Source organism: Thalassophryne amazonica, chromosome 8 (genome assembly GCF_902500255.1).
Source record: "Thalassophryne amazonica chromosome 8, fThaAma1.1, whole genome shotgun sequence".
Taxonomy (NCBI): domain Eukaryota; kingdom Metazoa; phylum Chordata; class Actinopteri; order Batrachoidiformes; family Batrachoididae; genus Thalassophryne; species Thalassophryne amazonica.
The window spans coordinates 10,134,050-10,150,240 of record NC_047110.1 but is presented as its reverse complement, the minus strand read 5'-3'; the positions used below and the strand labels follow the sequence as shown (position 1 = coordinate 10,150,240).

At 43.7% G+C, this 16,191-nt stretch overlaps 1 long non-coding RNA gene across 1 annotated transcript in view; it reads right to left on the bottom strand.

Annotated features, from left to right (window-relative positions):
- Positions 1 to 523: 523 nt before the first annotated feature.
- LOC117515021 overlaps positions 524 to 16,191 on the bottom strand; it is a 31,524-nt gene continuing 15,856 nt past the window's right edge. The window contains exon 3 of the long non-coding RNA XR_004561996.1: positions 524 to 644. This is a non-coding gene — a long non-coding RNA (uncharacterized LOC117515021). The remainder of the gene's footprint in view (positions 645 to 16,191) is intronic.

Below are 16,191 nucleotides of genomic sequence, written 5' to 3'. Positions count from 1 at the left end.
AGCGGTAAAGGCGGTGAGGATTTGCTGCAACTCACCAAATCACGCCTCCTGCAGATGCCTGTGCACCCTGCTCTTCCATTGGCTGTTCAACAGATGGGTGACGCCCCTCGGGATCCATGACATTGGCCGAGATATCCTGTTGGGAAAGTGTAGTGACACGGACCCACAACACAGGGCGTAAATGAACGGACAATGAAAGAGTCGAATATGAACACTTTACTGTCGTGAATGAGCACAACCACAATACAGAGGAATGTAAAATTTTGCAAACAGTCAATCACTAAGGTGATGTGTGGGCAGGCTCGAGGATAGAAGAGGTCTGTCCTGAGAAGAACCGGAACCACACGATTTCCTCCGCCACTGAACCTGGAGAATACTGGAGCCGCCAAGGCCCGAGTCCCCAGGTGGCCACCGTCTCCGAATGTCGGATCTGGTACTGCTGGCGAGGAGCAGAGACAATCAGATTTGGGTGTGTGAACACCCAGTAACGACAAATGTGGAGATTCCACCTCCACCTCAAATCCAGAAAACTGGTACGTGCAGTAGTAGTTAGTACTTATCAATAGTTTGGCGTGGGGAGCGAAGACGTCAGCTCTCCATGTATCACACACTCAGCTTCCAGCTGCGAGTACTCACAGAACTGACTGCAAACGACACAGAAGCAAACACTGTCTGAAAAGACAAAAACAACGGCTGAGAAAGTTACCTTCACAGGTCGAAGATATCTCGGCAACGAGGTGGAGATGACGTCCGGGTTTTATGGAGTAGCATGATGAAGTGTTTATGGGTGACAGCTGTCATGAGATGATGAGTGACAGCTGTCACCCCCGGCTGTGTCCGTGGCGGCAGCCCGCACTCCAGGCAGGGCGCCATCTGGTGGTGGTGGGCCAGCAGTACCTCTTCTTCAGGCGGCCCACACAGCATGATCAACATATTGATCTATTCTGCCTTACAGAAACCTGGTTACAGCAGGATGAATATGTTAGTTTAAATGAGTCAACACCCCCGAGTCACACTAACTGTCAGAATGCTTGTAGCACGGGCCGAGCAGCAATCTTCCATTCCAGTTTATTAATTAATCCAAAACCCAGACAGAGCTTTAATTAATTTGAAAGCTTGACTGTTAGTCTTGTCCATCCAAATTGGAAGTCCCAAAAACCAGTTTTATTTGTTATTATCTATCGTCCACCTGGTCGTTACTGTGAGTTTCTCTGTGAATTTTCAGACCTTTTGTCTGACTTAGTGCTTAGCTCAGATAAGATAATTATAGTGGGCGATTTTAACATCCACACAGATGCTGAGAATGACAGCCTCAACACTGCATTTAATCTATTGTTAGACTCAATTGGCTTTGCTCAAAATGTAAATGAGTCCACCCACTACTTTAATCATATCTTAGATCTTGTTCTGACTTATGGTATGGAAATTGAAGACTTAACAGTATTCCCTGAAAACTCCCTTCTGATCATTTCTTAATAACGTTTACATTTACTCTGATGGACTACCCAGCAGTGGGGAATAAGTTTCATTACAGTAGAAGTCTTTCAGAAAGTGCTGTAACTAGGTTTAAGGATATGATTCCTTCTTTATGTTCTCTAATGCCATATACCAACACAGTGCAGAGTAGATACCTAAACTCTGTGAGTGAGATAGAGTATCTCGTCAATAGTTTTACATCCTCATTGAAAACAACTTTGGATGCTGTAACTCCTCTGAAAAAGAGAGCCTTAAATCAGAAGTGCCTGACTCCGTGGTATAACTCACAAACTCGCAGCTTAAAGCAGATAACCCGTAAGTTGGAGAGGAAATGGCATCTCACTAATTTAGAAGATCTTCACTTAGCCTGGAAAAAGAGTCTGTTGCTCTATAAAAAAGCCCTCCGTAAAGCTAGGACATCTTACTACTCATTACTAATTGAAGAAAATAAGAACAACCCCAGGTTTCTTTTCAGCACTGTAGCCAGGCTGACAAAGAGTCAGAGCTCTATTGAGCCAAGTATTCCTTTAACTTTAACGAGTAATGACTTGATGACTTTCTTTGCTAATAAAATTTTAACTATTAGAGAAAAAATTACTCATAACCATCCCAAAGACATATCATTATCTTTGGCTGCTTTCAGTGATGCCGGTATTTGGTTAGACTCTTTCTCTCCAATTGTTCTGAGTTATTTTGATTAGTTACTTCCTCCAAACCATCAACATGTCTATTAGACCCCATTCCTACCAGACTGCTCAAGGAAGCCCTACCATTAATTAATGCTTCGATCTTAAATATGATCAATCTATCTTTATTAGTTGGCTATGTACCACAGGCTTTTAAGGTGGCAGTAATTAAACCTTTACTTAAAAAGCCATCACTTGACCCAGCTATCTTAGCTAATTATAGGCCAATCTCCAACCTTCCGTTTCTCTCAAAAATTCTTGAAAGGGTAGTTGTAAAACAGCTAACTGATCATCTGCAGAGGAATGGTCTATTTGAAGAGTTTCAGTCAGGTTTTAGAATTCATCATAGTACAGAAACAGCATTAGTGAAGGTTACAAATGATCTTCTTATGGCCTCAGACAGTGGACTCATCTCTGTGCTGTTCTATTAGACCTCAGTGCTGCTTTTGATACTGTTGACCATAAAATTTTATTACAGAGATTAGAGCATGCCATAGGTATTAAAGGCACTGCGCTGCGGTGGTTTGAATCATATTTATCTAATAGATTACAATTTGTTCATGTAAATGGGGAATCTTCTTCACAGACTAAGGTTGATTATGGAGTTCCACAAGGTTTTGTGCTAGGACCAATTTTATTCACTTTATACATGTTTCCCTTAGGCAGTATTATTAGACAGCATTGCTTAAATTTTCATTGTTACGCAGATGATACCCAGCTTTATCTATCCATGAAGCCAGAGGACACACACCAATTAGCTAAACTGCAGGATTGTCTTACAGACAAAGACATGGATGACCTCTAATTTCCTGCTTTTAAACTCAGATAAAACTGAAGTTATTGTACTTGGCCCCACAAATCTTAGAAACATGGTGTCTAACCAGATCCTTACTCTGGATGGCAATACCCTGACCTCTAGTAATACTGTGAGAAATCTTGGAGTCATTTTTGATCAGGATATGTCATTCAATGCGCATATTAATCAAATATGTAGGACTGCTTTTTTGCATTTGCGCAATATCTCTAAAATTAGAAAGGTCTTGTCTCAGAGTGATGCTGAAAAACTAATTCATGCATTTATTTCCTCTAGGCTGGACTATTGTAATTCATTATTATCAGGTTGTCCTAAAAGTTCCCTGAAAAGCCTTCAGTTAATTCAAAATGCTGCAGCTATAGTACTGACAGGGACTAGAAGGAGAGAGCATATCTCACCCATATTGGCCTCTCTTCATTGGCTTCCTGTTAATTCTAGAATAGAATTTAAAATTCTTATTCTTACTTATAAGGTTTTGAATAATCAGGTCCCATCTTATCTTAGGGACCTCATAGTACCATATCACCCCAATAGAGCGCTTTGCTCTCAGACTGCAGGCTTACTTGTAGTTCCTAGGGTTTGTAAGAGTAGAATGGGAGGCAGAGCCTTCTGCTTTCAGGCTCCTCTCCTGTGGAACTAGCTCCCAATTCAGATCAGGGAGACAGACACCCTCTCTACTTTTAAGATTAGGCTTAAAACTTTCCTTTTTGCTAAAGCTTATAGTTAGGGCTGGATCAGGTGACCCTGAACCATCCCTTTGTTATGCTGCTATAGACTTAGACTGCTGGGGGGCTCCCATGATGCACTGAGTGTTTCTTTCTCTTTTTGCTCTGTATGCACCACTGTGCATTTAATCATTAGTGACTGATCTCTGCTCCCCTCCACAGCATGTCTTTTTCCTGGTTCTCTCCCTCAGCCCCAACCAGTCCCAGCAGAAGACTGCCCCTCCCTGAGCCTGGTTCTGCTGGAGGTTTCTTCCTGTTAAAAGGGAGTTTTTCCTTCCCACTGTCGCCAAGTGCTTGCTCACAGGGGGTTGTTTTGACCGTTGGGGTTTTTCCGTAATTATTGTATGGCTTTGCCTGACAATATAAAGCACCTTGGGGCAACTGTTTGTTGTGATTTGGCGTTATATAAATAAAATTGATTTGATTTGAAAACTGTAGACCTGCACAAGGCTGGGATGGACTACAGGACAACAGGCAAGCAGCTTGGTAGAAGACAACAACTGTTATGATTATTTATTAGAAAGTGGAAGAAACACAAGATGACTGTCAGTCTCCCTCTGTCTGGGATTCCATGTAAGATCTCACTTCGTGGGGTAAGAATGATTCTGAGAAAGCTCAGAACTACACAGGAGGACCTGGTCAATGACCTGAAGAGAGCTGGGACCACAGTCACAAAGATTACATTAGTAACACATGATGCTGTCATGGTTTAAAATCCTGCAGGGCAGCAAGGTCCCCCTGCTCAAGCCAGTACTTGTCCAGGCCCGTTTGAAGTTCACCAGTGACCATCTGGATGATCCAGAGGAGGCATGGGTGAAGGTCATGTGGTCAGATGAGACCAGAATAGAGCTTTTTGGAATCAACTCCACTTACCATGTTTAAAGGATGAGAACAACCCCAAGAAAACCATCCCAACCGTGAAGCATGGGGGTGGAAACATCATACTCTGGGGGTGCTCTTCTGCAAAGGGGACAGGATGACTGCACCATATTGAAGGGAGGATGGATGGGGTCATGTATTGCGAGATTTTGGCAAACAACCTCCTTCTCTCAGTAAGAGCATTGAAGATGGGTCATGGCTGGATCTTCCAGCATGACAATGATCCCAAATACACAGCCAAGGCAACTAAGGAGGGGTTCCGTAAGAAGCATTTCAAGGTCCTGGAGTGGCCTGGCCAGTCTCCAGACCTGAACTCAATAGAAAATCTTTGGAGGGAGCTGAAACTCCAAACCTGAAACATCTAGAGGAGTATGGAGGAGTGGACCAAAATCCCTGCTGCAGTGTGTGCAAACCTGGTGAAAAACTATAGGAAACATTTGACCTCTGTAATTGCAACAAAGGCTACAGTACCAAATATTAACATTGATTTTCACAGGTGTTCAAATACTTATTTGCAGCAGTAACATACAAATAAATTATTTAAAAACTCATACACTGTGATTTCCGGATTTTTTTTTTTAGATTATGTCTCTCACTGTGGACATGCACCTAAGATGAAAATTTCAGATCCCTCCACGACTTCTAAGTGGGAGAACTTACAAAATCGCAGGGTGTTCAAATTGTTGTGTGGGCCGCTGAAGAGGAGGTACTGCTGGTCCACTACCACCAGAGGGCGCCCTGCTTGGAGTGCGGGCTCCAAGCATGAGAGGGCGCCAGACCCAGAGGAAGTGACAGCTGTCACTCATCACTCCAGCTGTCACTCATCTACACTACTATATAAGCCGGACTGCAACTCCACCTCCCCGCCGAGAAATCGACTACCAGAACCAAGGTAATTTCTCTGCTGAATTTAAACTGTGACTTACGTCTGTTTGCAGCCGTAATCCTGTGAAGACCCAGAAGAGGGACAAACAGGAGCTGCACGAGTGTGTGTGATTTGGAGGTGGAGGTGCTCCCTCCTAACGGTATCTGGACTATATATTACTGAGTGTGCGGACTCACACTCACACATCATATTTCTGCTTTCTGCCAGCAGTACCAGGGTCGACAGTCGAAGACAGAGGCCACCTGGGGACTCGGGACTTGGCGGCTCCGGTGTTCTTCAGGCCGTTGGTGGTGGAAGCCGTGTGGGACGCGGCTTCTCTCTCGTCGGGCGTCTTCCATCTTCGAGCCTGCCCACACTTCACCTGGTGTTTATTGACTGTGAGATTAAGACACATTTCGTTGTGTAATATCACAACATTAAATTGTTACCTTTTGGCTTACTCATTGTCCGTTCATTTGTGCCCCCTGTTGTGGGTCCGTGCTACGACACCTTCCCAACACAAATACTGTCTTTTATCTGACACCTTAGCCCGGTTTTACTTTGGAGGCGCTGGGCAGATCGGTCTCCGTTGGTCAGATGCTGGAATAGTCTCCTTTTCAGTCGATGCTCTGTCCGTCACACAGCTGCTTCAGGGACCTTGACAAAGAGACTCTGCCGGTCAACTCGCCCGGTTTCGTTGGTTACCGGGGACGCTTTCAGTTGTTATGCTGTGACTTGAGGCAGTGGTTCAAATCGCTGTTGACGTCTCAGCTGACCCGGGTGTTTTATCTCTGCAGCGCGTGTAGTCTGGGCTTGTCAGAATAAGGTTTGAGCGTCTTTATTCTGTATCAAAAAAATCATAAATTCGTCTTTCATCATCATCTTTTGGAAGCCGGGTCAAATCAAAACTCAATACAAAAATAGCTGACTTTATGAGAAAAATGTTCACGAGGGGAATTTGGAGTTGACAAAGGAAAAAGCTTTTAATTTGAAAAATCAAAAAAGGAAGTTAAATGCACCTGCGCGTTTAAACTTTACAAAAGTTGAGCAAATGTTATCTGTTGAAAAAAGAAAAAGTAATTTCTTGTTGGTACACACAAACAAGAAATACGCTTTAAGCAGCATGTAGTTTCAGACAAAGATTCATAAATCTGGTATGACAGCAAGGCAACATCTCAAGAGTATGAGCAAAGAGCAAAAGGCGAAAGAGAAGAGAATGAGTTCCCGGGGTGCAGGCTTTTAAAGGTTAAAAGCTCCACCCCCAAGAATTCAGGGTACTGTACTTTTTTCTTTCTCTGGTTTTATATATAAATCAGCGTCTGCTCCTAAATTCCCGCTTTAAAACCAAACACGTCCTGTAGGATAACTCTTTTCCATGGAAATGCACACACAACATAATTATGTATGAAAGAAAGCACATTAGATAAATTTTCCACAATGAGCAGAGTATAAAAATACCAGATATCACTTTCATGCGTGAGGTTAAATGGTAACACGTTTCTTTTCTTTTCCTTTTTTTTGTTACAACAATACAATGCAATTTTTAAAAACGTGGTTACATTTTAAATCTGCATGAGTTCGTCACATGCCCTTCCCCAATTCGTCCAACAGGGGTCACTCGTGTTCCATGGACTGGGTTTTGGATTTCATCACAAAATGTGAATTAGGTCAACACTGGGTCGATTTTAATCAGAAAAACTGGACCGTGATCAACAAGATGGCAATTCTTCAGTGAGATGGTTTTTCTTGGATCTGGTTGGAAAGACATATTTTTAGGACTTTTGGGGGCATATATGTCTTTCTGTGGTCTGTTTCTTTTTATGGAAGAGGAGCTGGCACATCTGTTTTGGGCTCTTGATAAAGGAATTTGCAGGTCCGTGAGGAATGCACTTTGGGGAGTCTTAAATCCTGGAAAGGGTGGGGGTTTATGACACCAAGAAATCCTGTGTCGGTTCGGTGGGTCTCCTTTTGACACCTGGAGATATACCAGGCCTTTCTGTGTTAAATTTCTCCTTTGAAGAAATGTCATGACTTCTGCTTGATGCAAACTTAGGGCGTTGAAGGTTGGCACAGCTTTCCACTACACAGGTGTCACAATGCAGATGAGGGGTTGGATTTTGACACCTACACTGGTATTACACTGTTGTCGGAATTGCGAAAAGTGGTGTCAAGGATTATTCTTAATAGAATTCAGTACCAGTATGGAGCATTGGCAGAAACCTTGAATTTTCCTAGTGAAAACTGGGAAACTTTAGGGCTATGCTCTTGCTCCTACAGTGTTCAATGCTTGCATGGCCTGCGTGATGCACAGGGCTGTGAAAACCAGCAACCGTAGGTGCATTTATTGGTGGGGAAATCTTTGCTGGCACATGATGCAGTGATCATTGTGGAATCAACTGATATCCTGATTGCAACACTTGAGAAGCTGAGCAATGAGTCAGAGTGTGCCTGAGTTTGTGATGGTCTGGGATCAAGTATCCAGACCAGTCCTGGTACTCCCTGCCTGTGAACCTAATGAAAAAGAAAACAGCTTAATACAATCTAGACAATGTTTTGTATTTTACTAAGTCTGACTTTAGTTTATTTTCAATTGATGTTTTCAGTTCAGTTGAATTTTTTGATTTTTGTTTGAGATGATGAGAATGACCACTAAAGCACTCTCTGTCTGTCATGCACTTGTCTATGTAAGGCGTGTCAGAACATCCATCCATCCATCCATCCATTTTCTTCCGCTTTATCCGGAGTCGGTTCGCAGGGGCAGCAGCTCAAGCAAAGCCGCCCAGACCTCCCGATCCACACACACCTCCCCCAGCTCCTCCAGGGGAACCCCAAGGCGTTCCCAAGCCAGCCGAGAGATGTAATCCTTCCAGCGTGTCCTGGGTCTTCCCCGGGGCCTCCTCCCAATGGGACGTGCCCGGAACACCTCTCCAGCGAGGCGTCCAGGGGGCATCTGGAAAAGATGCCCAAGCCACCTCGGGCACGTAGTCAATATTTGTATTTTTCACTGGTCAATATTTGTATTGACCAGTGAAAGATCAAGGACCGAGACGTCGCCCGGTATGGCGGAGCCGGGGTCCCACCCTGGAGCCAGGCCTGGGGTTGGGGCTCACGCACGAGCGCCTGGTGGTCGGGCCTTAGCCCATGGGGCCCGGCCAGGCTCAGCCCGAAGGAGTAACGTGGGCCCGCCCTCCTGTGGGTTCACCACCTGCAGAGGGGGCCATGGGGGTCGGGTGCAGAGAGGATTGGGTGGCGGTCGATGGCGGGTGGCCCGGCGGCCCGGTCCATGCTCACAGCCCCTGGCTGTTGGGACGTGGCGTGTCAGAACAGACTGTGTGAATAGCAAACACTCTGCGCTCGACTTGTGGCGTAGTGTCTTTTTGCCACGTCATGTTAGAGATGCACCTGCACTGTGCCTGATCACATGCATTTTACAGATTAACACCCTGTAGGTGCAAATGTGATCGAGCAGCAGTGCTAAAACAACAATGACCTGGCTGATCTGGTTTCTGATCAAGGGGTGGCTCTTCCATGTCTTTGATCTTGATTGCTTTGATCATGTAAACAGGTTTACTGATTGATTGGAAACAGACGTCTGACTCGCCATTTGGTTCAAAAGGCTGCTGCCAGACTTTTGACAGGAAGCAGAAAGTTTGACATTACACCCATTTTGGCGTCTCTTCACTGGCTTCCTGTCCCTGTGAGATCAGATTTTAAGGTTCTGCTGTTAACCTATAAAATTATTCACAGACTAGCATCTCCCTACATTGCTGACCTAATTAAACCCTACGTACCGGCCCAGGCTTTGCATTCTCAGAGTGCAGGACTACTTTGTGTCCCTAGAGTGAATTAAAAAGTCTGCAGGTCACAGAGCTTTCTCTTATCGTGCCCCTGTTCTGTGGAATGATCTCCCTGCCTCAATAAAACATTCATATTCTCTAGAGACTTTCAAGTCCAGACTTAAGATGCACTTATTTTCCCTTTCATATGGCTAGCATACTGGTATAGTATGTTACTATGCATTTTACCCTTTTAAATTCATTTTATTAGTAAACAGAGTGGGTCACAGCCTCAACTTTATCTAAAGTCTGGGTCTTTTAGTGAAGCTTAGGGCTAGTGGCCGGCGATCACCTTAGTATTTTTTGTTTGTTTTTTGTTCTTCTTGTTACTTAATGCTGACAAATTATACTGTATTTGTTTTTCTGCTGCCCGATTCTGTTTGTGTTTTTTTTCCCCCACTCTGTTTGAGGTGCAGCTCCATCCAGAAATGGGAGCCCGTGTCTTCTTCTGCAAGCCTCCTGTCCTGGACACCAGCATGGACTCCCAAAATCTCCTATATATTTGTATTGTCAAGTGAGTCAGTAGCATGGCCCAAGCAGAGGGTCACCGCTTTGAGTCTGGTCTGCCTGAGGTTTCTTTCTCAAAATGGACTGCATTTATATTGCACTTTTCCATCTGCATCAGATGCTCAAAGCACTTTACACATCAATGCCTCACATTCACCCCGATGTCAGGTTGCTGCCATGCAAGGTGCCCACTACACACTGGCAGCAACTAGGGGATTTAGGACCTTGCCCAAGGGCTCTTATTGATTTTCCGGTCAGGCTGGGATTTGAACTGAGGATCCTCTGGTCTCAAGCCCAAAGCTTAACCACTAGACCATCACCTCCCCTAAGGGTTAGGGTTAGACCTTATTGAAGCGCCTTGAGGCAGCTTCACACAAGTAAGCTCTGATGATTCCTCAAATTATCAGAGGGAGTTTTTCCTTACCACTGTCAGCTGCATTCTTGCTCTGGGGGGTTGGTAAAGTTAGACCTTACTTGTGTGAAGCGCATTGAGGCAGCTTTGCTGTGATTTGTTGCTATATTAATGAAACAAATTAAATAGAATTTATATAACAGTAAATAACTTTAAAAGGCCATTATGGGAATGTTATACTAATGTTATACATTAGTATAACTGTATATATATATATATATATATATATATATATATATATATATATATATATATATATATATACATACACACACACACACACAAGGTCTGTTACTAAAGTATCGGACCTTTTTATTTTTTGCAAGAACATGATTGATTTGAATCACGTGTGCTTGCATGAGCAAACCTTGAACCTTCTGGTAAGCAGCCTTTGTGTGGGACATGTGCAGTGCACTCGGCGGATTTTCATTTCAAGGAAAAAGACGGAACGACTGGAGCAGCGCCGCATCAAATTTTGCCAGAAACTGGGCGACAGCCAGGTGGAAACCATTCGGATGATTCAGACAGCTTTCGGTGACTTTTCAGTCATGTGACTATCCGAGAAATTGTGGAAGAGGTGGACATGTCACAACATGTCCTGTGAGACTTCAACACGGAGGCGCTTTTGAGCCGCCGTCAGCAGTAGCATGAATTTCACCGCCACTCTTTTCATGGCCAAATCTTCTGTCACAGTGGAATGTACCGAAAAAGTGCTGATGTCCACCTCTTCCCCAATTTCTCAGATAGTCACACGACGGTCCCGCTTCACCACAGTGTTCACTTTGGAAATGATCTCGTCATTTCAGCATTTTGATGGCCGACCGGAGCGTGGCTTGCTCTCCACCGTTGTGCGGACGTCTTTAAACCGGTTGTACTGCTCCTTAATCTGTGTGATGCCCATAGGATCGTCACCGAAAGCCGCCTGAATCATCTGAATGGTTTCTGGCAAAATTTGATTCGGCGCTGCTCCAGTCGTTCCGTCTTTTTCCTTGGAATGAAAATCCACCGAGCGCACAACACGTCCCGCACAAAGGCTGCTTACCAGGAAATGACGCAATCGACAGGCGCGAAAAAGTTCACGCATGCGCACTAAGGTTCAAGGTTGGCTCATGCAAGCACACGTGATTCAAATCCATCAGGTTTTTGCAAAAAATAAAAAGGTCCGATACTTTTCTAACAGACCTTGTATATAAAGATTACTAATGTAATATCTATCTATCTATCTATATATCTATCTATCTATCTATCTATCTATATATATATATATATATATATATATATATAGATGTAGATATAGATATAGATAAAGATTACTAATGTAATCTTTGTGACTGTGGTCCCACCTCTCTTCAGGTCATTGACCAGGTCCTCCTGTGTAGTTCTGAGCTTTCTCAGAATCATCCTTACCCCACAAAGTGAGATCTTGCATGGAATCCCAAACTGAGGGAGATTGACAGTTATCTTGTGTTTCTTCCACTTTCTAATAAATAATCATAACAGTTGTCGTGTTCTACCAAGCTGCTTGCCTGTTGTCCTGTAGTCCATCCCAGCCTTGTGCAGGTCTACAGTTTTGTCCCTGGTGTCCTTAGACAGGGCTTTGGTCTTGGCTATGGTGGACAGGTTGGAATGTGATTGATTGAGTTCAAACAGGTGCAATTAATACAGAAAAAAGTGCAGAATAGGAGGGCTTCTTAAAGACAAACTAACAGGTCTGTGAGAGCCAGAATTCTTACTGGTTGGCTGGTGATTAAATACTTATTTCATGTAAAAATCATACATTGTGATTTCCGGATTTTTTTTTTTTTGGTATTTTTTTTTTTTAGATTATGTCTCTCACAGTGGACATGCACCTAAGATCAAAATTTCAGACTCCTCCATGATTTCTAAGTGGGAGAACTTGCAAAATCGCAGGGTGTTCAAATACTTATTTTCCTCACTGTATTTCAACACTGTTGCAATGGTCCAGTAGCCCCTATCTGACCTGCTCAGCTGATTCTTTATTACTTAAAGTTCTTCTGATTCAGGCAGAGTTGGCAGCATCCTGGAATCTATATTATAATGGCCAAGTGGTCTGTGTGTGTGTGTGTGTGCGTGCGCACGCGCGTATGCGTACGTGTGCATGCATGCGTGCATGTGTATGGCTTTGGTCATGGAAGAACTGGGGAGAGCTGGTATTTGTCATTTGGCATGATTGTGTATTTTGGGTCAAGTATGAATGCTACAAAAATGGAAAGTTGATAGGACTAATATCTTTGGAAAAATTAGCAATATTAGCTAACAAAAGTGAATAATGGACATTGTGATGCAATGCACCATGGGAGTTTAGGCTTTAAATGTTGTTATTGTGGTTCCTGTTAGTTTAACAGTGTAGTTAGTGTTACTACATTTTTCTGTTTTTGTAGTTCAATTGGTTTAGTCAGTTTAGTTAAGTGCCATGTTGCCGTTACTATGATTGAGAGGTGTAGCCCATTTAATGTCTTCCGCCACTGTCTCTGTTTGTGGGTGTGTAAAAATAAATGCTCCTACTTGAGGCAGAATGTAGAAAAGAAAAAAAGCTCTGCCTGCCTGCATTTGTGCGTGTATAACTTTGATCACAAACAAACTGGGCAGAACTGGCATTTGCCGTTTGGCATGCTTATGTATTTTGGGTCAAGGATGAACACTATGAAAAACTCAGCCACATGGGGTGTGCAGCCAGTACATTCTGAGTGCCGGTCACAAGCCCGGATAAATGAGGAGGGTTGCGTCAGGAAGGGCATCCGGCGTAAAACAAGCCAACCCAACTATGCAGACTCAGAATCGAATTCCCATACCGGATCGGTCGCGGCCCGGGTTAACAACGTCCGCCACCGGTGCTATTGCCCAACAGGGTGCCGGTGGAAATTGGGCTACTGCTGGGCGAAGATGACAAAGAAGAGGAGGAAAACGTTGCCACGAACAGCGGGAGAAGAAGAAAACTAGAAGGGTGGAAATGAGAGTGGGGACTTTGAATGTTGGTAGTATGACTGGTAAAGGGAGAGAGCTGGCTGATATGATGGAGAGGAGAAAGGTAGACATATTGTGTGTGCAAGAGACCAAGTGGAAGGGAAGTAAGAGCAGGAGCATCGGCGGTGGGTACAAGTTATTGTACCATGGTGAGGACAGGAAGAGAAATGGTGTTGGGGTCATTTTAAAGGAAGAGTATGTTAAAAGTGTGTTGGAGGTTAAGTGAGTGTCTGACAGGGTGATGTGTAAAGTTGGAAATTGAAGGGGTGATGATGAATATCATCAGTGCATATGCCCCACAGGTAGGTTGTGAGATGAATCAATCAATCAATCAATCAATCAATCCATCAATTTTTTTATATAGCGCCAAATCACAACAAACAGTTGCCCCAAGGCGCTTTATATTGTAAGGCAAGGCCATACAATAATTATGTAAAACCCCAACGGTCAAAACGACCCCCTGTGAGCAAGCACTTGGCTACAGTGGGAAGGAAAAACTCCCTTTTAACAGGAAGAAACCTCCAGCAGAACCAGGCTCAGGGAGGGGCAGTCTTCTGCTGGGACTGGTTGGGGCTGAGGGAGAGAACCAGGAAAAAGACATGCTGTGGAGGGGAGCAGAGATCGATCACTCAGCCCCAACCAGTCAGTCCACAAAATATTCCTCTATTTCTCTTTAGGCCAGTTGATGTGTTCTTTGGCAAAGTGTAACCTCTTCTGCACGTCTTTTATTTAACAGAGGGACTTTGAAGGGGATTCTTGCAAATAAATTAGCTTCACACAGGTGTCTTCTAACTGTCACAGCACTTACAGGTAACTCCAGACTGTCTTTGATCATCCTGGAGCTGATCAATGGGTGAGCCTTTGCCATTCTGGTTATTCCTCTATCCATTTTGATGGTTGTTTTCCGTTTTCTTCCACGCATTTCTGTTTTTTTTTTTTTTGTCCATTTTAAAGCAGTGGAGATCATTGTAGATGAACAGCCTATAAATTTTTGCACCTGCGTATACGTTTTCCCCCCTCCACTCTTTTAATCAAACTACGCTGTTCTTCTGAACATGTCTTGAACGTCCCATTTTCCTGAGGCTTTCAAAGAGAAAAGCATGTTCAACAGGTGCTGGCTTCATCCTTACATAGGGGACACCTGATTTACACCTGTTTGTTCCACAAAATTGATGAACTCACTGACTGAATGCCACACTACTATTATTGTGAACACCCCCTTTTCTACTTTTTTTACTAATAGCCCAATTTCATAGCCTTAAGAGTGTGCATATCATGAATGCAGACATCCCAAGTCTCCCGGAAGTTCCGGGAGTTTCCCTGATATTGATAGTGGCTCACGGATGCCCACAAGTCGGATGAAATATCCCGGATTTTAGACTATGCAGGAGTGTTTTTTTTTTTCAATGCGAGTGCAGGCACGAGAGAGAGAGGGGGGGTGGGGGGAGGAGAGAGGTTGCTTGGAACCTGCGTGTCTGTCAAAGCGAGTGATTTGTTCAGTGAGCGTTCAGGGCGACTGCTTGCCAGAGAGCGCGCTGATTGGTTTAGTCAGCAAAATAAGCCAATACGTTTCGGTGTGGGAGGGCTTTGGTTTACTCTCTCCGACCGTCACCTAGTTAACACTCAAGTCAGCGCACGTTGCGAGATGGCAGAGGGTGAATCCTCCAGTAAAAAAACGAAAATGTAAGACTCATTTTACAGCAGAATATACTAAAGTATATCCCTGTCTAGTTAAGGTGAAGAATGATGACACCGTGGCGAGGTGCACTGTATGCAACAGTGACTTCAGTATTACCCACGGAGGACTCAATGATTGTAAAAGACATGTCGAGGTAGGCTACGTTTAACACGCCAGATCACCTGCATTTTATTTCTGTAGGTTAAATGCTGTTATAAAATTAAGCAAAACGTATTAAAGACTTCTTTTAAGTATTAATGCATATGTAGTTACTATAGGCCTACAGGGCTCTAAATTAACTTTTTTCATCACCAGCCAAAATGGCTAGTAGATGTTAATCTACTAGCCAAACACACACTTACTAACGGGTCAAAGTGGCTAGCAAATATTCTTTTCTACCAGCCAAACTGAATTTTCACCAGCATTTGGCCGGTTGGCTGGTGTTAATTTAGAGCCCTGCTTATATCTAACTAGCCAGCTATCTAACTATCTCTATCCAGCCTGTCTAAGCATTTAAAAAAATCCCCAATTTAATATGTTGATCAATGTAGGCTAAGGGTAAATTAATTGTAGAAAATATGTAGAAATGATAGGCCTAATTATCTGTTTTATTCTTTAGGGACCACACCATATTAGGGAGGCTAAGCGCAGGGAAGGCTGCTCCAATATATCTCAGTTCTTTTCTGCAGAAAAGCAAAGTCTCACTGAGAAGGTCACTGCAGCTGAGGTGTATTTCACATCATTTGTTGTTGAACACAATGTGCCATTCAATGTCTGTAGGCACACTGGCAAGTTCAGGAAGATGTTTCCAGATTCAGAAATAGCTAAACATTATGCCTGCTCCTCCACCAAAGCAACAGCCATAATGAATTTGGCCCTGGAACCTGATTGCTCAGAGGATATGTACAAACTAATTCGCACAGAAAAAAAGCCATACAGTATTTTGGTTGATCAATCAATCAATCAATTTTTTTTTTATATAGCGCCAAATCACAACAAACAGTTGCCCCAAGGCGCTTTATATTGTAAGGCAAGGCCATACAATAATGATGTAAAACCCCAACGGTCAAAACGACCCCCTGTGAGCAAGCACTTGGCTACAGTGGGAAGGAAAAACTCCCTTTTAACAGGAAGAAACCTCCAGCAGAACCAGGCTCAGGGAGGGGCAGTCTTCTGCTGGGACTGGTTGGGGCTGAGGGAGAGAACCAGGAAAAAGACATGCTGTGGAGGGGAGCAGAGATCGATCACTAATGATTAAATGCAGAGTGGTGCATACAGAGCAAAAAGAGAAAGAAACAGTGCATCATGGGAACCCCCCAGCAGTCTAC